The sequence below is a fragment of the Phyllobates terribilis genome, unplaced genomic scaffold (assembly GCF_046119375.1).
Source record: "Phyllobates terribilis strain yellow unplaced genomic scaffold, ASM4611937v1 Scaffold_11__3_contigs__length_659146591, whole genome shotgun sequence".
Lineage (NCBI taxonomy): Eukaryota > Metazoa > Chordata > Amphibia > Anura > Dendrobatidae > Phyllobates > Phyllobates terribilis.
Genome location: NW_027362771.1, coordinates 218,229,494 through 218,250,234, shown reverse-complemented (window position 1 = coordinate 218,250,234; position 20,741 = coordinate 218,229,494). Strand labels below are relative to the sequence as shown.

Genomic DNA, 20,741 nt, shown 5'->3' with positions numbered 1-20,741 from the left:
ATTTAGTCTATATTATATTTAAGGCAAGATGAGATCCAGAGAGGATGCTTAAACAGAGTACAGATCACCAGCTAAGGCCACGGCCCCACTATCAGTATTTGGTCAGTATTTTTTCTCAGGGGTGGGAGCCAAAACCAGGTGAGGAACAATTAGAGAAAGGGTATATTAGAAACAAGTCACCAATTCTGCATTTATCACGCACTCCTAGTTTTGGCTCCCACTCCTGAGAAAAAATACTGACCGAATACTGACCAAATACTGATAGTGGGGCCGTGGCCTTAGAGAGAGGAACAGGACAACAGACAAAAGAATAGTATTCGTTCCTACCGACCAACTGTTTGCTTAGAGAGTTTGTAAGTCAATTCGTAGGCATTGGACTATATTAAATTTAAATGTTACCCTTCTGTAGAAGAGTTCCAGAATCAGATCTTCCTCCAATGCTTTCGGTATCCTCCCAATTTGAAAAACAAATTGGAAACAAATTAGTTTAGGACGACAAAGGGTCAAAACATCCTAGAGGCTTGCAGCCTTTCCTAAGACCCCAAAAAAGAGGCATATTCCCTTGTATCAATTGCCTACAGTATAGTAATGGTCTTAAGGATAAGATGTTTCTTCCCCAAACTGGTAAGGGTATCACCATCAAAAAATATTTCACATGCAAAGCATCTTTTGCAATTTATGCCATCAAATGTCCTTGCAGTCCGTTATATGTAGGAGAAACCACTCAACATTTCCCAACACAAAGCAAATGATTTTTACATGGATTGCACATATAATACAATTTTTTTTAGCTGGCATCATGTTACATGCATTGATTTCTCTTGTACCTAAACCATGGATAGACCCCAGAAATCTACCAATTATAGAAAGATTGCACATTTAATGCAGATCTTAAGATTTTTACCAAAATTCTGGCCAATTGGTCATCATTGTGGCAGTGCATGCAATGTGAGGATTCACAAGTCAGCAGTCACATAAGGTGACTGCAGAATTGTAGTTTAAGAACGGACAACCCTTTTAATATGAAGCTTATAACTAAAGAAAATCCCCAGCACTCCAGAATTACATGTTTTTGAAAGATGTTGTAATAGATAAGCAATCCAAATATACATGAGACGTTTAGGTCTAGAAGACCTTCATCAGCCATGCAGACTGAACAATAGTATTGCGAAGAAATCATAAGGCATAGTAATGAAGGCAACCACTGCTGCTGTGGAGAGGTTTGCTTAGACACAGAAAAGGCATTTGAATTGATCTTCATATACATTTCAGTACACTTAGTAGTTCATACTCTAAACACTAGGACATCACAAAATTGTTATACATTTTGTCCCCACCTATCTCAATCTGCAATGGCATACACTAAGGGAGCTCACTTTCCCCTTTATGGTATCGGAAAAGAAAGCAATCAAAAAACGTTCCGCAAAAAATAAGACCTCACATGACTCTTTCGGCAGAAATGTGGAAAAATTATAGCTCTCAAGATATGGCGATGCAAAAACACAGTTTTAAAAAGAAAAGAAAAAAAAAAGTTTTTTTAGTGCGTGACAGCTGCCAAACATAACCCAATATAAATCGGGTATTGCTGTAATCGCACCGACCCAAAGAAAAAAGTAGTCTAATCACTTATAACGCATGAGGAATGGCGTAAAGAATAAATAAAACCAATTCTTCACTTGCTGTTGATTTGTTCATGCTGTCTCCCAAAGATCGCAGTAAGACTCGGCTCACATTTATCCTGCGCACTGCGTTGAGCGCTTACATTGGGGTTTCCGTGTAAATCTTTGAAATACGTGATTCAGACGGAACCCCAGGCAGAAGATTCCCTATAACGAGGCAAATGGAGGCACTGTGGACGCCGTTTGGCATATGATCTGACGCTGTCCGTCTTTTTAGGCGTGCATAAAAGCGCCATTGGCCACAGTTTTGTGCACCTCTGAAAAAAAGGACACCAATGAACAGAGGCCAGATGGAGTCCAGAGTAACTTTGCTGCCTCATTATAGTGAATGGATCCCTAGGGGGTTTCATCTGAATTACGCCACTCAGAGATTTAAATGGAAACCCCGATATCAGTGCTCAGCGTACAGTACAGGATAAATGGGAACATTTTACATAACATTTTGAATCACAATAAAAGCTTCAACTCAATCCACAAAAAAAGCAAGTCCCCCACTCAGGTCCGTCATCTATTAACGGAAATATAGGGGGCTTCCGCATTACTGATATCACAAAGGTTCTGGAAAAGTGAAATGGCCCTTTACCCCCAAAAGAAATTCAGAAAATTCTGTGCTCCCAAATCCAAATTCCCCTTCCCTTCTGATACCCACAGTGTGCCTAAACCGCAGTTAGTGTCCACGTTTGGCATTTCTGTAGCGATGAGAACCTGCCTAATTTAAGGGTGCATGTCTCCAGAGGCATAAGCTAGGCATAACGTACTGGTCACTACAATGAAAGTTTGCAATTTTCACTCAGCAAGATACGCTGCTGCTTGTTTCTGGAAAACACCCATGAAGTTAAAAATCCTCACCACACCTGTAGATAAATTCCCAAAGTGGTATAATTTCCAAAGTGGGGTCACTTGAGGGGAGATTCTGCTCTTCTAGCACTTAGGGTCTCTGTATATGGAGTCAGCAAACTATTCTAGGAAAATCTGCGCTCCAGGAGGCAAATAGTGCTCATTCCCTCTGGAGTGTCGCCGTGTGGCTAAGCAGTACTGCACAGCCACATATGTGGTATTTCTACATTCAGCAGAAATTGTATGACAAATTTTGTTGCCATTTTTACCCATTTCCCAGTTTGAAAATGTAAAATCTGGGGCTAAAACAAAACTTTGGTGGTAAAAATATAATTATTCTTTCTTCACTGCCCAATGGTGTGAAATTCTGTATGCACATGTGGTGTCAACATGCTCACTGCACCCCTAGATGAATTCATTGAGAGGTGAGGTTCGTAATATGGAGTCTCTTCTAGGGAGGGGGGGGATTCTGCTGTTCTGCCACCTTAGGCCCTCTGCCAATGTGACATGGCACCGTCAAACCAGTCCAGCAAAATATGAACTCCAATATGGCGCCCCTTCCCTTCTGAGCTTTGCACTGTGCCTCAAAAGTAGTTTTCGACAACATATGGGATATCGGCGTACTCCGGAAAATTGGAACAACAAATTTCGGGGTCCATTTTCTCCTGCCATCCTTGTGAAAATGAAAAAAATTGGGGTTTAAAACAACATTTGTGGGAAAAATATATATTTTTTCATTTTCACAGATCAACTTTGTAAAATTCTGTTAAACACCTGTGGGTTCAAGGTGCTGATCACACATCTAAATACGTTTTCTGAGGGGTCTTTTTCCAAAATAGTGTCACTTGTGGGGGAATTTCCATTGTTTAGACACATCAGGAGCTCTCCAAATGCGACATGACACCCGCAAACCATTCCATGCAAGTCTGCGTTTCAAACCGCCACTCCTTTTCTGAGCTCTGCTGTGTGCCCAAACAGTAGTTTACCCCCACATATGGGGTATCTACGTACTCGGGAGAAATTGCACAACAAATCTTGTTTTCCATTTTCTCCTGTTACCCTTGCGAAAATAACAAAATTTGTGCTAAAAAAGCATTTTTGGGCAAAAAATATTATATTTTTATTTTCACGGCTCAATGTTATGAACTTCTGTCAAGCACCTGGGGGTTCAAGGTGCCCACCACACATCTAGATAAGTTCCCTGAGGGGTCTTGTTTCCAAAATAGTGTCACTTGTGGGGGGGGGGGGGGTGTCTCCACTGTTTAGGCCAATCAGGGGCTCTCCAACCTCAACAAGGTGCCTGCTAATTATTCTAGCAAATTTTGCATTCAAAAAGTCAAATGGCGCTCCTTTCATTCCAAACCCTGCCAAGTGCCCAAACAGTGGTTTTCGCCCACATAACGGGTGTTGGCATTCTCAGGAGAAATTGAACAACAAATTTTGGGGTTTATTTTTTTCCTCGTACCCTTGCGAAAATAAAAAAAATTGAGTCAAAGTAAAATTTTTGTAAAAAAAGTTAAATAAACTTCTTGAAGGTGGTTTTAAGCACCTTGAGGAGTGCAGTTTTTAGAATGGTGTCACTTTTGGGTATTTTCTGTCATAAAGGCCCCTCAAAGTGACTTCAAATGTGATGTGGTCCCTAAAAAAATGGTTTTGTAAATTTTGTGGGAAAAATCAGAAATCACTGGTCAACTTTTAACCCTTATAACTTCCTAACAAAAAAAAATAATTTGTTTCAAAAATTGTGCTGATGCAAAGTAGACATGTGGGAAATGTTGTTTATTAATTATTTTGTGTGACATATTTCTCTGATTTAATGGCATAAGAATTCAAAGTTTGAAAATTGGAAAATTTTCGCCTAATTTAATTTTTTTTCACAAATAAATGCAAGTCATATCAAAGAAATTTTACCGCTATCATGAAGTACAATATGTCACGAAAACACAATCTCAGAATCAGTGGGATCCGTTGAAGCGTTCCAGAGTAATTACTTCATAAAATGACAATGGTCAGAATTGTAAAAATTGGCCTGGTCATTAAGGTATAAACAGCCTTTGGGGGTATATGGCAGGGGCGGGCATATCATAGGTGCAACCTGTGCGGCCGCACTGGGGCCCAAGAGGCAAGGGGGCCCATTTCTACCTCTAAAGTAGGTGCAATTTTGCATTTTTTGGAACCTCTTGGGCTGCCAAGGGCCCATATATTGTTCTTGCACAGGGGCACTTTTCTGTCTGTGTCAGCCAGTGGCAAATGGGTTAAAGCAGAATTGTTTTTTTTTACCATGTAGAAAATTGAGTCATTGTCCGCTCTGGCTATGAGACATTTGTCCATATAAACATTCACAGGAGATAAACATGACTAAAGTGTTGAAAAGACCATGTTTGTTCTTTTTTATTCTTATTCAATTTATTACATATTTATTAATGTCTTTATACCTTTGAAAATCTAATAAAAATAGTTATATATTTAAAAAAAACACATGCAATTTTTGAGAATTTGAAGCCATTTCTAGCAACCATTGTATGTATTTATTGAAACAGACCTCACTACAGAGAAAACCTACCCAATTCACAGAAAATGGGCTGCCCAAGAATTACATTTACTTTACACTAGATTTTCAAGGAGGGTTAGTATATACAGGAGGTAAAAAGTGAGATATGAGGGAAGGTTCATATTTTGAAATTGTGAATTATATATGTATATATATATAAATATATATTTGCCTGTATATACATTCCGTCCCCATATTCATATGCTGGTTTTAATCTACTGTATCAGTTTTTTCTGTAGTATAGAGTGCCCCCAGGAGATTCTTTATTAGTAACTAGTGTTGAGCCACCCCCGTAGTGTTCGAGTTCGGTTCGTCGAACACCCGTGTGTTCGCCGAACTGTTCGTCGAACTGTTCGTCGAACACCTTCGAACACCGTTAAAACCAATGGCAGGCAAACAAAAACACATAGAAACACATAGAAAACACCTTCAAAGGTGTCCAAAAACTGACAAACTGCTCAGAAGACACAACTAACACATGGAAAAGCGACAAGTACATATAGTCATGCGAAAAGAAAAGAGGTGGAGGAGTAAAAGGAGGGGGAGACACAGATATAGGCATGTCATGCCCTTCTAAAATCCAAAAAGTGAGAAGCCGACACGTTCAGTCCGCTCCTGCCCGTGCCACCTCCGCGTCGCCGGGTTTGTGCCAGAGCCGCGGTGAACCCTGACGGCCAGCCCCCCTCTCCCAATACTGGTGCCTGTCCGCTGGTGGGTCGAGCGAGCCCCCCTGTGGTGGAGGCAGCTCTAAGCTTTTTAATTTAAATTGTGTCTCTAATTTGAATGAATACACTTTAAATCCATTTACAAGGATCTATTGGAGGGCAAGTCTCATGCCAGCAGCCGCGTAATTCCAGCTCCAGTAGCGTCCACTAAAGCTGCTGCAGTTAAAAAGCTTTTATAAGGATCGAGCTCGGCTGTCCACCGCAAGGCATCCTAGTGCCAGTCCCAGCCCCTATGCCTTGGGGTGCCTCATGATGCTCTTCACTGAGTATCCCGTGGTCCCGAAGCATTTCCTTTGAAAAAACTAAGTGTCCAAACTACAGGTGGTGTAGCTTGCTTAACAGCCGGGATAATCCGCTGACTAGCAGACACTGCTACTAGGCACAAAGTATTTCCTGGGCTAGATGCAGTTAAAAATTTGTAATTAGATACTCTCGTTGGATGCTGAGAAAGCATTCCATAGAGTCTCCTGGCACGCCATATATGATTCTCTTAAAAAGCTTGGGGTAGGGGTCTAGGGGACCCTTTTATAGCCAAAATCACGGCCCTGTATCGCAATACGTCACCTAGGCTGAAGATAAATGGAACTGTAGCACCCTGAGGGCTCGGTTGCTACAGAGGTATTGCACCTCACCCAGAGGTGTGATATCTCACTCTCAGGTAAGGATGTAGTGTGGATCAGGACCCGACATCTGCATGCATTACACCACATTGCCGTGGGGCAGGGTGACCAATATGCCCCTGAGATGGGCACGACAGTCCCTGTCCCTGGCTGGAGTGGGGGGAGGGAACACTGAGGAAGGGGAACCCTGTAGTGCAGGAGCAGGGAGGAAGCAGTTCCTGGGTGCATTGAGAAGGGAGTATAAAAGGTGGGCACCATCTTAGTTCAGTGCAGAGAAGTCTGAGCAGAAGTGGCAGGGAGCAGGGGCTCTGCATGAGCTCTGCTCCGGAGGCGGGCCTAGTAACAGAGGCCCAGGCCTGGAAGAGGGAGAAGGAAGGAAGAGGAGCGGAGAAGGCTCCAGGAACGAGGAACGAAGGGATCCCAGGGGTGCGGACGGGCGAGTCGCCACCGCACGCCCGAATCCACCTGCGTGGAGGGGTCAGGCCAAAGGGGGAGACCGGTCCCCGAAACTAGTGGAGGCAGGAAACGACCCTCAGCTAGAAAGAGGAGGCTGTGACATTTTATGTGGCGCAGCCCCTCGCTACACCCGCTAGGAAGGCACCACATAGGGTCAGGGAAACTGGCGCCAAGTTTACCAAGAGGAGGCCCGAGGCAGCCGGACAGAAGGGTTGGTAAGAAAGGCCAGACAAAGGACACACAAAGGGGGTCCTGTGAAGCGCTCCAAAGTTATCTGGGAGTTGTCTGAGCCCCTCACCTGGTGAGCACAGTACGACGTGGGCAGCCGTTACCTGCAGACGTGGTCTGGAGAATAAGAACCGTGAGTAAAGGCCCTGGACTGCATCACTGACTCCGTGTCGTTACTGCTGCTGCCCTGCACCATCACCCCCATCCTCCGCATACACTGCCCTGAGGCTATACTCCTCCCGTGGGGAGTTATGCTACGCTCTGCTGCACCCACAACACCAGCCTCAGCGGTCTGCTCTGGAGCGGCGGTTCACTCTGACCGCAATCCACTGGTGGCGTAGTCGGACATTTAAACATCAAAACCACATAAATAGTTCCGCCACTGGTTTGACCGCCCTGAGCCACGGAACCGGGTCGCCGCCACGGAGACTACAACCACCAGCATCCACCAAAAAGGGTCCGGCTCCAGGTGTCCCAAGGCCCAGGGGGCGCGTCAGAACATTTTCATCACCTTTCACAATCACCAATGGGACAAGGCAGGGATGTTCTCTGTCCCCTCTCTTATACATCCTAGTGACGGAGCACCTGCTCTCATCAATTCGCCATAACCCCAATATTAGGTGGATTGAGGTGGGAGGCACCGAGTACAAGTGCTCTCTATTTGCTGATGATGTCCTAGTATATATCACTCAATCACATATATCCATCCATGCTGTTATGGCTGAAATAGATCACTTTGTTACATGGTCAAATTTTAAAATCAATGCAGCGAAGTCTGAGGCCCTCGATGTCTCCCTCCCCAAATCCATATCGGATTCCATCCAGTCCAACTTTCCCTTTGCCTGGCCCTCACAGGGTATCAAATACTTAGGAATTCCTATTCATAGAGACCTCTCCCATCTATGTTATCTTAATTTTGGGCCCTTTATTGAACAACTCCATACAGACCACGGTTGGCAAGTTAGAACTGTAAGATTCACTACGTGAACCACTGGTGTTTTGTGGAAAAGCACATGTACACTGTGTTCCAAATTATTATGCAAAAAGTGTTTAGGAGTGATAAGGGAAGAATTTGTTTGTTTGTCAGTTAAACTCATTGATGGTGATGTGTGTCAGGGCTCTTTATATCACTGTAAGCAATTGCAGACACCTGTGCTAATTAGTTTGGCAGGTGTGTCCAATGAAAGGCAAGACTACTTAAGAAGGCTGTCTCACATTATTAAGCAGCCTACATTTTCTGCCAAAATGGGAAAGAAAAAGGATGTGTCGGCTGCTCAGAAGCAACAAATTGTGGAGTGTTTAGGTCAAGGCATGACTACAATCAACATTGTGCGATGATCAGGATGAAGTGTCTTGGCAATCAAGAAGTATGTAGCTGATTCACAGTACACACGTGTGCGTGCTGATAAGGGCAAATTGAGGACTCTTTCCTACAGGCAATTACGTCAGGTTGAAAGAGCAGCGGCAAAAAAGCCTTGTCATAGCAGCAGACAAGTTTTTGAAGCTGCTTGTGCCTCCAACGTCCTCCGAACAACAAGATGCAGGGTCCTTCAGAGGTTTGCAGCTGTGCATACGCCATCCTGTCGACCTCCTCTATCCACTTCACACAAGCAGAAACGGCTCCAGTGGGCCAAACATTACATGAAGACTGATTTCAAAACTGTTTTGTTCACGGATAAGTGCCGCGCAGCGCTCGATGGTCCAGATGGATGGAGTGGAAGATGGCTGGTTGATGGACACCCCACGGAAACACGGCTACAGCGCCAACAAGGAGGAGGTGGAGTAATGTTTTGGGCTGGAATCATGGGGAGAGAGATTGTCGGCCCCTTTAGGATCCCTGAAGGCGCTAAAGATGAACTCCATAATGTATGTGGATTTTCTCAAACAGCACTTCCTGCCATGGTTCAAGAAGAAGAACCGTGTATTTCACAGCAAGATCATTTTTTTGCATGATAATGCACCATCTCATGCTGCACATAAAACATCTGCATCTCTGGCTGATATGGGCATAAAAGGGGACAAACTTATGGTGTGACCCCCATGCTCCCCTGACCTCTACCCCATTCAAAACCTTTGGAGCATCATTAAAAGGAGTGTCTATGATGGCGGGAGGCAGTTCACATCTAAGCAACAGCTCTGGGAGGGTATTCTGTCCTCATGCAAAACAATTGAAGCAGAAACCATCCAAAACCTGACAAATTCAATGGACGAGAGAGTTCAGAAGCTCCTTTCGAACAAGGGGTCCTATGTGAAAATGTAACATCACCTAGAATAAAGTTTTGAGTTGAAAACTGTTTGATTTCAGTTTCTAATAACCTGCTAATGCTTATAATTTCAAAAATGACCATTTTTTTGGTCTTTATTAAAATGAAAAGGTTGATCGAAAAGTTTGGGGGATCTAAGAGTGTGGCAACCCAGTAGTCATGATTACTTCGAATTCTGACAATATGAGGGTCATGCTGCAGGTAGTGCAGCAAGAAGGCACTTATGTGTCTTGCGCATCTCGGAGCCCCAAAATTATTTTCCGGGCTAGATGCAGCTAAAAATTATTATTAATTTTAAATCTGGTGAAGCTTTAGTATAGATGGCCTAATAGGATCAGTGCTGCACACTGCTACAAAGCCCAAATTATTTTCCAGTCAAGATACAGATAAACATGATTAGTAATTTTAAATCTGGTGGAGCTTATTATAGATGGCCTAATAGAATCAGTGCTGCACACTGCTACAAAGCCCAAATTATTTTCCAGCCAAGATACAGATAAACATGATTAGTAATTTGAAAGCTTAAAACGGTTGGTAGGGTGATTTTAACCAATCATCAAGCTTTTACTCTCCCCAGGATGACACAGGGGTAGAAAAGTCGTTTCGGATCCATGATTTGTTCATCTTTATGAACGTGAGTCTGTCTACATTATCAGTGGAGAGTCGCGTGCGCTTATCTGTCAGCACACCACCAGCAGCGCTGAACACACGTTCAGACAGAACGCTGGCTGCGGGGCATGACAAGATCTCCAAGGCGTAAGTGGCTAGCTCCGGCCATTTATCCAGATTGGAAGCCCAAAAAGAGCAAGGGTCCAGTGACACAGTCGTGGCTTCAATGTTTACTTGGAGATACTCCTGTACCATCGTCTCTAGGCGTTGACTATGTGTCAGACTTCTTGTCTCCTGTGGCCTTGCAAAGGATGGGCTAAAAAAGTGGTGAAATGATTCCGCAAAATTGATGTTACCAGCAGATACTGTGGTTCTGTTACGGTTTGAGTGCTGAACACTTGACGGTCCCACGGTTGGCAAGTTGGAACTGTGAGATTCACTACGTTCACCACTGGTATTTTGTGGAAAAGCACATGTAAGATTCTGCAACAGTCTCTGCTGATACTCCTGCATGCGTGCATCCCTTTCTATGGCAGGAATAATTTCTGCAAATTTACTTTTGTACCGGGGATCTAACAGTGTGGCAATCCAGTAGTCAGGATTATTTCTAATTCTCACAATTCGAGGGTCATGTTGCAGGTAGTGCAGCAAGAAGGCACTCATGTGTGTTGCGCATCCAGGAGCACCAAGTCCCTGTTGTGTTGGTGGCGAGGTAACAATCATGCTTCCTTCCTCTGTCCTCTCCCCCCAACCTCGCACAACAGAAATGTGATCAAGGTCTCCCTCATCTGATGAGTCTTCCATCAGTTCGTCCTCCACTTCTTCCTGGGCTCCTGCACCTTCCTCACTAGTTTGGCTGCTACCATGCGCCCTGGTAAAACCATCTCCCCCACCCTCACATGCCTGCCGCCTTGGTGCTGCCGACCGTCTGGACCTTGCAGATGTTAGCCCTTCCGCATACAACTCCTCCTCCTCTACTTCCTCCACCTCCTCTTGTGCCACCACCTGACTCCGAATTCTGTTTAACATGTGCTCCAGCATGTAAATCACCGGAATAGTCATGCTGATAATGGCATCGTCAGCACTAAACATCTTCGTCGCCATTTCAAAACTGTGCAGAAGGGTGCATAGGTCCCTGATCTGAGACCACTCCTCCAGCGTGATTTGCCCCACCTCTGGATCTCGTTGGCCCAGGCTATACGTCAGAACGTATTGCACCAGGGCTTGTCGGTGCTGCCACAGTCGCTGCAACATGTGCAGAGTTGAATTCCACCGGGTAGGCACATCGCATTTTAGCCGGTGAAGTGGCAGGCCCAACGACTTCTGAAGAGATGTAAGTCGCTGAGCTGCGGGATGCGAACGGCGGAAGTGAGCACACAGCGACCGTGCCCTCTGCAGAAGGCCATCTAGTCTGGGATAGTGGGCTAAAAATTGCTGGACAACCAGGTTCATCACGTGAGCCATACAAGGCACGTGTGTGACATTGCCCCGGCGAAGGGCCGCACCCAGGTTTGCAGCATTGTCGCACACGGCCTTCCCTGGTTTCAGGTCCAGTGGAGACAACCATTCATGAAATTGGTTCTCCAGAGCTGACCACAACTCCTCAGCTGTGTGACTCACATTTCCCAGACATTTCAATGTAAAAACCGCCTGATGACGTTGAGCCCTACTGCCAGCATAGTAAGGAGGTGTGCAGGATCCCTTCTGCGCAGTTAGAAAGCTTGTGGCATGACCAGACAGGCTTTGGGTGCAGGTGGAAGACCGAGAGGAGGTTGAGGAGGCAGAAGCAGTGGAGGAACTTTGACATAAAGAGGATTGACACACAACTCGTGGGGACGGCAAGACTTGGACAGCAGCCCCTTGTCCTGCTGTCACCATAGTTACCCAGTGCCCAGTCAGCGACATGTAACGCCCCTGTCCATGCCTACTCATCCAAGTGTCTGTGGTGAAATGCACCCTGTCACACACAGAGTTTCTCAAAGAAGCGGTGATGTTGTGTGCGACATGCTGGTGGAGCGCAGGCACACCTTTCTTTGAGAAGTAGTGCCGACTGGGCATCTGGTACTGGGGCACTGCGACGGACATAAGGTCTCGAAAATCCTCTGTGTCCACCAGGCGGAAAGGCAGCATTTCTGTAGCCAAGAGCTTGCAGATGGTGAAATTCAACCTCTTAGCTTTCTCATGGCTAGGAGGAAATGGTCTTTTACTTGTCCACATCTGAGGGACCGAGGGCTGGCTAGTGTGCTTAGACGGGGTTGATAAGGGTGTCCCCGGCAAACTGCCGGTCTGTGAGGAAGATGCAGGCGGACATGTTAGGTTGCCTTGATCCAAAGGTGGTGCTATCGATGTCGGACAGCGCTCAACACCAGCTGGTGTTACCACCTCCAAAGAAAATGATGACCTGCCAATCACGCTGGCTGTTGCGGGTAAAGAGGTGGCAGGTCTGCGCCCCAAAACAGGTGTGACTGCTGTCCCCCCAGTCACAGAGGATGAAGAGGCCGCGGATGCACAAGATGTGGCAGACGGTGGTTGGCCCGGCCGGCTAGTCCGCATTGTAGCACAGTGAGCTTCCCACTGCAACTTATGCTTCATGTCCATGTGCCGGTTCATGCATGAAGTACTCAAACTATGTATTTTTTGGCCTCTACTTAGCGTTTGCTGACAAATGTTACAGATAACACGAGTTGGGTCATCTTTATCGATCTGAAAAAATGCCCAGGCTATGCAAGGCTTAGCACCCATGCGACCTGAAGAGCCACCACGACTTGTGGTGAGAGGCAGAGTTGTGTTTGAGGATGCAGTTGTTGACGTGCTTCCAGTACTACGTCTCTGTCCAGGAAGGCGCAACCTGACCTCGTCGTCACTAGCATCTTCCTCCACCTCCTCTGCTGACCTCATCTCTTGGCTGACTGTGGGTTGACAGTAAGTGGGATCTCCAACCTCATCATCATCACCCTGTGCGTTATCACACCCGTCGTCCTCAGAGCCAACCTGTTCCTGCCCTGACAAAAAACTAAAGTTGTCGCTCCAATCAGGTATTTGAGTATTATCATCGTCTTCCTCATTGTCTCCACCAACAGGAGTTACAGTTTGGGAATGAGGGTCTACATTATGGTCAGAACCTTCTGCGTCTGGTCCTGGATCCGACTCAAAGATTCTGGGCATCAGTGCAGATCATTTCCTCGTCTGGATTCACAGAAGCGCTGGAGTCGACCTCTGATTCCCAGGCTATAGTATGAGTAAACAGCTCTGCAGACTCAACCATCTGTTCTACCTCATACTCAGACGGGCAGCTGGAGATTTGGGAGCTGTGAGGAAGCAAGTGCGATTGGGGTGACACCTTTGAGGACTGGAGTATTTGTGATGTTGAAGTTGATGTGGAGGAGAGCCCACTTAAAGGAGCACTTGATATCCGTTGAAGCACCTGCTGTTTTTGTGCCTCATCTGGAATTTGTAGCGATTGGCGTGGCCGTAAGAAAGGGATCTTATCACATTGTCCGCTAAAAGAAGTAGACATTTTAGTTTGGCTGGAAGATGGTCTTTCTTCTGCAGATGTTACTGTTGCTTTAACACCTACCCCACGGACACAACCTTTTTTCCCCTTCCCAACACGCCTATTCCCCTTTCCACCAGCAGCAGGCCTTTTTCCACTCATTTTGGTGGTTAACTAATTCACAACTCTGGAGTTGTTTGCACCAAAAAACAATGGATGGGAACCGAGCAGAGCTGAGTGGCCAAACTGTGGTATTAGGCCAAAACTATTGGCTGGGTTAGATGCAGAAAAAAATTATATTCAATTTGCAACCTGATGGAGGTCAGTATAGATGGACTAATAGAGAAAGTCCCACACACTGCTAGAAGGCCAAATATTTTTTCAGAGCTAGATGCAGACAAAAAATTATTTTGAATTTGCAACCTGATGGAGGTCAGTATAGGTGGACTAATAGAACAAGTCCCACACACTGCTAGAAGGCCAAATATTTTTTCAGAGCTAGATGCAGAAAAAAATTATATTCAGTTTGCAACCTGATGGAGGTCTGTATAGATGGATTAATAGAACAAGTCCCACACATAGCTAGAAGCCCAAATATTTTTTCAGAGGTACTGTAGATGCAGATAAAAATTATTTTTAATTTGCAACCTGATGGAGGTCAGTATAGATGGACTAATACAACAAGTCCCACACACAGCTAGAAGCCCAATATTTTTTCAGAGGTAGATGCAGAAAAAAATATATTCAGTTTGCAACCTGATGGAGGTCAGTATAGATGGAGTAATAGAACAAGTCCCACACACAGCTAGAAGCCCAAATATTTTTTCAGAGGTAGATGCAGATAAAAATTATTTTTAATTTGCAACCTGATGGAGGTCAGTATAGATGGACTAATAGAGAAAGTCCCACACACTGCTAGAAGGCCAAATATTTTTTCAGAGCTAGATGCAGATAAAAATTATATTCAATTTGCAACCTGATGGAGGTCAGTATAGATGGACTAATAGAACAAGTCCCACACATAGCTAGAAGCCCAAATATTTTTTCAGAGGTACTGTAGATGCAGATAAAAATTATTTTTAATTTGCAACCTGATGGAGGTCAGTATAGATGGACTAATAGAGAAAGTCCCACACACTGCTAGAAGGCCAAATATTTTTTCAGAGCTAGATGCAGAAAAAAATTATATTCAGTTTGCAACCTGATGGAGGTCAGTATAGATGGACTAATAGAGAAAGTCCCACACACTGCTAGAAGGCCACATATTTTTTCAGAGGTAGATGCAGATAAAAATATATTCAGTTTGCAACCTGATGGAGGTCTGTATAGATGGATTAATAGAACAAGTCCCACACACAGCTAGAAGCCCAATATTTTTTCAGAGGTAGATGCAGAAAAAAATATATTCAGTTTGCAACCTGATGGAGGTCAGTATAGATGGAGTAATAGAACAAGTCCCACACACTGCTAGAAGGCCAAATATTTTTTCAGAGCTAGATGCAGATAAAAATTATATTCAATTTGCAACCTGCTGGAGGTCAGTATAGATGGACTAATAGAGAAAGTCCCACACACTGCTAGAAGGCCAAATATTTTTTCAGAGCTAGATGCAGATAAAAATTATATTCAATTTGCAACCTGATGGAGGTCAGTATAGATGGACTAATAGAGAAAGTCCCACACACTGCTAGAAGGCCAAATATTTTTTCAGAGCTAGATGCAGATAAAAATTATATTCAATTTGCAACCTGATGGAGGTCAGTATAGATGGACTAATAGAACAAGTCCCACACACAGCTATAAGCCCAAATATTTTTTCAGAGGTACTGTAGATGCAGATAAAAATTATTTTTAATTTGCAACCTGATGGAGGTCAGTATAGATGGACTAATAGAGAAAGTCCCACACACTGCTAGAAGGCCAAATATTTTTTCAGAGCTAGATGCAGAAAAAAATTATATTCAGTTTGCAACCTGATGGAGGTCAGTATAGATGGACTAATAGAGAAAGTCCCACACACTGCTAGAAGGCCACATATTTTTTCAGAGGTAGATGCAGATAAAAATATATTCAGTTTGCAACCTGATGGAGGTCTGTATAGATGGATTAATAGAACAAGTCCCACACACAGCTAGAAGCCCAATATTTTTTCAGAGGTAGATGCAGAAAAAAATATATTCAGTTTGCAACCTGATGGAGGTCAGTATAGATTGAGTAATAGAACAAGTCCCACACACTGCTAGAAGGCCAAATATTTTTTCAGAGCTAGATGCAGATAAAAATTATATTCAATTTGCAACCTGATGGAGGTCAGTATAGATGGACTAATAGAACAAGTCCCACACACAGCTAGAAGCCCAAATATTTTTTCAGAGGTACTGTAGATGCAGATAAAAATTATTTTTAATTTGCAACCTGATGGAGGTCAGTATAGATGGACTAATAGAGAAAGTCCCACACACTGCTAGAAGGCCAAATATTTTTTCAGAGCTAGATGCAGAAAAAAATATATTCAGTTTGCAACCTGATGGAGGTCAGTATAGATGGATTAATAGAACAAGTCCCACACACTGCTAGAAGCTAAATATTTTTTCAGAGGTAGATGCAGAAAAAAATATATTCAGTTTGCAACCTGATGGAGGTCAGTATAGATGGACTAATAGAATGATGCTATGCCCAAAAGATTTTACTTCACTAGGTGCAGTAAAAAAATTGGTATTCTATACACAGGTGGTATATCTTGCAACACAGATAGGCTACTCCACTGACTAACACACGCTGCAATAGGCCAAAAAGGATTAGCTTTGCTAGATTCAGCCAAATGCTGTGAAAAAAACTTGCACAGCACTGGCACAGACCTGCCTGGCAAAAACTGATAGGAACTGATGTAACCTAGTCCTGAAAAGGACTCCAATTACAATTAGTCTTTACTCCCACAATCAATCTATTTAAGAGCACAGACCTGCCTGATAAAAGTCGTAGGAAATGCTGTAACCTAGTCCTTAAAAGGACTGCAGTCACAACTATTCCCTACTCCCAAGCTATCTGTAGATTTGTGCGAAAATTGGCTTGAAATTAACAAGGTATAGCGCACACAGCAACAGCGGTGCCGTCTAACACGCAGCTGCAGCAGTGAGAAAATGGTGGCGACGGGGAAAATGGCTTGGTCTTATAGGGCAAGGACATGTGACATACACTGCCAATGACACATGCCCTTGCTTGTGTGAAAAAAAGCACTTCGCTCCGTGTGTGCGCTGCTGATAGGCTGACAGATTGCACCTCCCCACTGTAAATGCGGGAAAGAGAAAAAAAAAAATGGAGATCTTCATTGTTCCTGCAGAGATCCATCCCCTGCCCCTCCCCCCACCCCGCTGTACACTCAAACTGCGTATTAACATTAATTTTCATCATTACTGAGAAAAAATCCAGTTATGATTTTGGTGCACGAACAGTTATCGAACATAACCTCGAACAGCCGAATTTTTCTCAAATTGTTCGTGTTCGCCGAACGGCTCGAACACCGCCCAAAACAGCTCGAATTTGAGATTGGCGAACAGTTCGAGTAGAACAACGCTCATCTCTATTAGTAACAGGAGCTTTCAACTGTGTTTGGGATGAACAGATGGACAGGCTGAGAATGAAAACAATAGACGAGCTTTTAAACCCTACATCACTGGCTAAACCGTGTAAAGAAATGGGCAATATCAATGTTAGGAGGAGAAGAAACCCTGATATACACACCTTTTCTTGCTACAATAAATCTCACAATACTATTTCAAGAATGGTCCTAATGTGCATATAAAAAAGAGGAAAGTATAGGTTCACTTTCCAATAGTTCATGAATTTGGAGAAAGAAACAGCAGCTCATCTGGTAATATAAGAATGGATCCACATTGGTTCAAAATAACTGAGGAGTACAAGGAGGTAAAATATGAAAGACAAAGCTTATTTTGTCAAAATTTAGGGCATTACGGCCACTACATTCATATGGGATGCAGGTAAAAAGCGAAAAAAGTGAATCTGAGAGGCATCCTATTCATAAAACATAAATTTTACACTAAATCCATCAGAGAAAAAAAATATATGGGATAAGTGTCAAGAAGAATATAATTTGCTACAAAAGCATAGAACAAACCACTTTTTCTCAAATGGAGAGCGGTCTAACAGTAATTAAAAACAAGACAAGTCAGGTAATTAGGAAGCTGGTTACAATCCAAAAAGAATTTTTTGGAGTACTATACTTCTCTATACACATAAGAAATAACAAAAGAGGGAGGTTCCCTTAAAGATGTTTTAAGGGCAAATAAAAATCTCAAAAATAAAGGCAGAATCTTTTGATTCACAAATATTAGAAGATCTGGAATTAGAAGAATTTAAAGCAGCTTAAAGTACTCTCAGGAACGAACACCACCTCCTTTAAAATATATTGAAAATCAAGGAATGTAATGCTACCCAACTTGTTAAAAATCTTAGGCTAGGCAAAAATAAACTTCCCCAAACAATGTCAGTAGCAGTAATACTACTGATTCCAAAACAAGGTAAGGACAGACATGCAGTAGAATTGTACCATCCAATTCCGCTATCTAACACTGATGCAAAATTTCTTGGTAAAGCTTTATCTACATATTTTATAATGCAGTGAAATTATAAAAATAGGTCTGCTGTCAATAATCAATGGGACACAGAGGCATGTTAAAAATGGGCATGCAAACAATTTACCTCTTTATCCTCTGCATGACACACATGCTTGCCCCCTGTGCCCTAGTACATCATTACACTTAAACGCCACGAAGTGCAGAACCTATACTAAAATTACATTTCTGCTCCTAGTATTATGTAATGAATAGCTTTTCCTCTAATTCCATGTACACCAGGAAAAGAGACAGATTCTTTTTGAATCTTTTAAATTGAAGCAAAATTGAAAAAAAAAATTATTCAGAACAGTCAATAGTATTATTTTATATACTGCTAAATACACTTATTAAAATCATTTTTTAAAATGGGATAAAAACTCTAAGTGAGGAAAAATTCCCCCCAAAAAACCTGCATCCGACATTGTTATTTGGGCTTTGTTTTTATGGCTTTCATTGTGCTGTAAAAATGACCATGTGTCTGTGACGTCGGGTTTTCGTCCTGCAATCTCACGCCTGCACACTCCCGTTGTTCCTCGTCAGTTTTCAGCCATTTTTCAGACATTGGCTTCACGTTCCTACTGCGCAGGTGCCGGCAAGTCACTGGTACTTCCACTCCCAATGTTTCTGCACGCCGGAGAACACTGGGAGCAGAAGTACCAGTGAGTCGCCGGCACCTGCGCAGTAGGAACATGGAACCAATGCCCAGAAAAGGGCGGAATACTGAAGAGGAACGACGGCACAAGGGACTATGCAAGCACGAGATTACAGAACGAAAACCCAACATCACAGGCAAACAATGATGCTATGGGAGGTGATTCACATGGTAATGAAGTACAGAGGCAGAGTTATCTTGGTTGGTTTCCTAAGCAAAAAGTCAATGCTTCTAAGCTCTTTGCTATAAAGCTTGCAAGTGCTGCTCTGATGCTGACCGGCTACAGCCATATTCAGTGACGCTGCCTGCAGCGAAGGATAGCACACAGTCGGGCCTAGAATGCAGCCATATTGGTTCAAACACCACCCCTCAGAAAGTACGAATCCAGGAGACAGAAGTGGTGAACTTTTGAAGCCAGAACATGAGCAAACAATCTATAATTTACATCAGCAAAACATCAGGAACATAAATAAATGCAACAGTTGAAACATGCTAAAAAATGAGCATACAGTGGGGGAAATAAATATTTGATCCCTTGCTGTTTTTGTAAGTTTGCCCACTGACAAAGGCATGAACAGTCTATAATTTTAAGGGTAGGTTAATTTTAACAATGAGAGATAGAATATATATAAAAAAAAAAAAGAAAATCACATTGTATAAATTAGATAATTTTTTTAGCATTTTGCAGTATTTGTTCCCCTACAAACCATTATGAGTTCTGGCTCCTACAGACCAGTTCGACGCTCCTAATCAACTCGTTACCTGCGTTAAAGACACCTGTCTTACATAGTCACCTGTATAAAAGACTCCTTTCCACAGACTCAATTAATCAGTCAGACTCTAACCTCTACAACATGGGCAAGACCAAAGAGCTTTCTAAGGATGTCAGGGACAAGATCATAGACCTGCACAGAGCTAGAATGGGCTACAAAACCATAAGTAAGACGTTGGGTGAGAAGGAGACAACTGTTGGTGCAATAGTAAGAAAATGGAAGAAATACAAAATGACTGTCAATCGACATCGATTTGGGGCACCATGCAAAATTTCACCTCGTGGGGTATCCTTGATCATGAGGAAGTTGAGAGATTAAACTAAAACTACATGGGGGGAACTTATTCTCAATGATCTCAAGGCAGCTGGGACCACAGTCACCAAGAAAACCATTGGTAACACATTACGCCTTAAAGGTTTAAAAATCCTGCAGTGCCCGCAAAGTCCCCCTGCTCAAAAGGCACATGTGCAAGCTCGTCTGAAGTTTGCCAAAGAACACCAGGATGATTCTGTGAGTTATTGGGAGAAGGTGCTGTGGTCAGAGGAGACAAAAATTGAGCTTCTTTGGGATTAACTCAACTCGCCGTGTTTGGAGGAAGAAGAAGGAGGAGTACAACCCTAAGAACATCGTCCAACCGTGAAGCATGGTGGGGGAAACATTATACTTTGGGGGTGCTTTTCTGCAAAGGGGACATGACGACTGCACCGTACTGAAGGGAAGATGGATGGGGTCATGTATCGCAAGATTTTGGCCAACAACCTCCTTCTTTCAGTAAGAGCATTGAAGATGGGTCGTGGCTGGATCTTCCAGCAAGACAATGACACAAAACATACAGTGAAGGCAACAAAGGAGTGGCTCAAAAAGAAGTTCAAAAAGAAGTACAGTACGGTAGCCTAGCCAGTCTCAAGACCTTAATCCCATAGAAAACTTATGGAGGGAGTTGAAGCTCTGAGTTGCCAAGCAACAGCCTCAAAATCTTAATGATTTAGAGATGATCTGCAAAGAGGAGTGGACCAAAATTCGTCCTGACATGTGCGCAAACCTCATCAACTACAAAAAACATCTTACTGCTGTGCTTGCCAACAAGGGTTTTGCTACCAAGTATTAAATATGGTTTGCCAGAGGGATCAAATACTTATCTCTCACTGCAAAATGCAAAAAATGTATCTAATTTATACAATGTGATTTTCTTGATTTTTTGGGGGGATATTCTATCTCTC

The 20,741-nt window shown here is 43.3% G+C and overlaps 1 protein-coding gene across 10 annotated transcripts in view; it reads right to left on the bottom strand.

The window, feature by feature from the left end:
• CADPS2 (calcium dependent secretion activator 2) overlaps positions 1 to 20,741 on the bottom strand; it is a 566,401-nt gene that overhangs the window by 277,353 nt on the left and 268,307 nt on the right. The gene's annotated exons all lie outside the window — the stretch shown is intronic.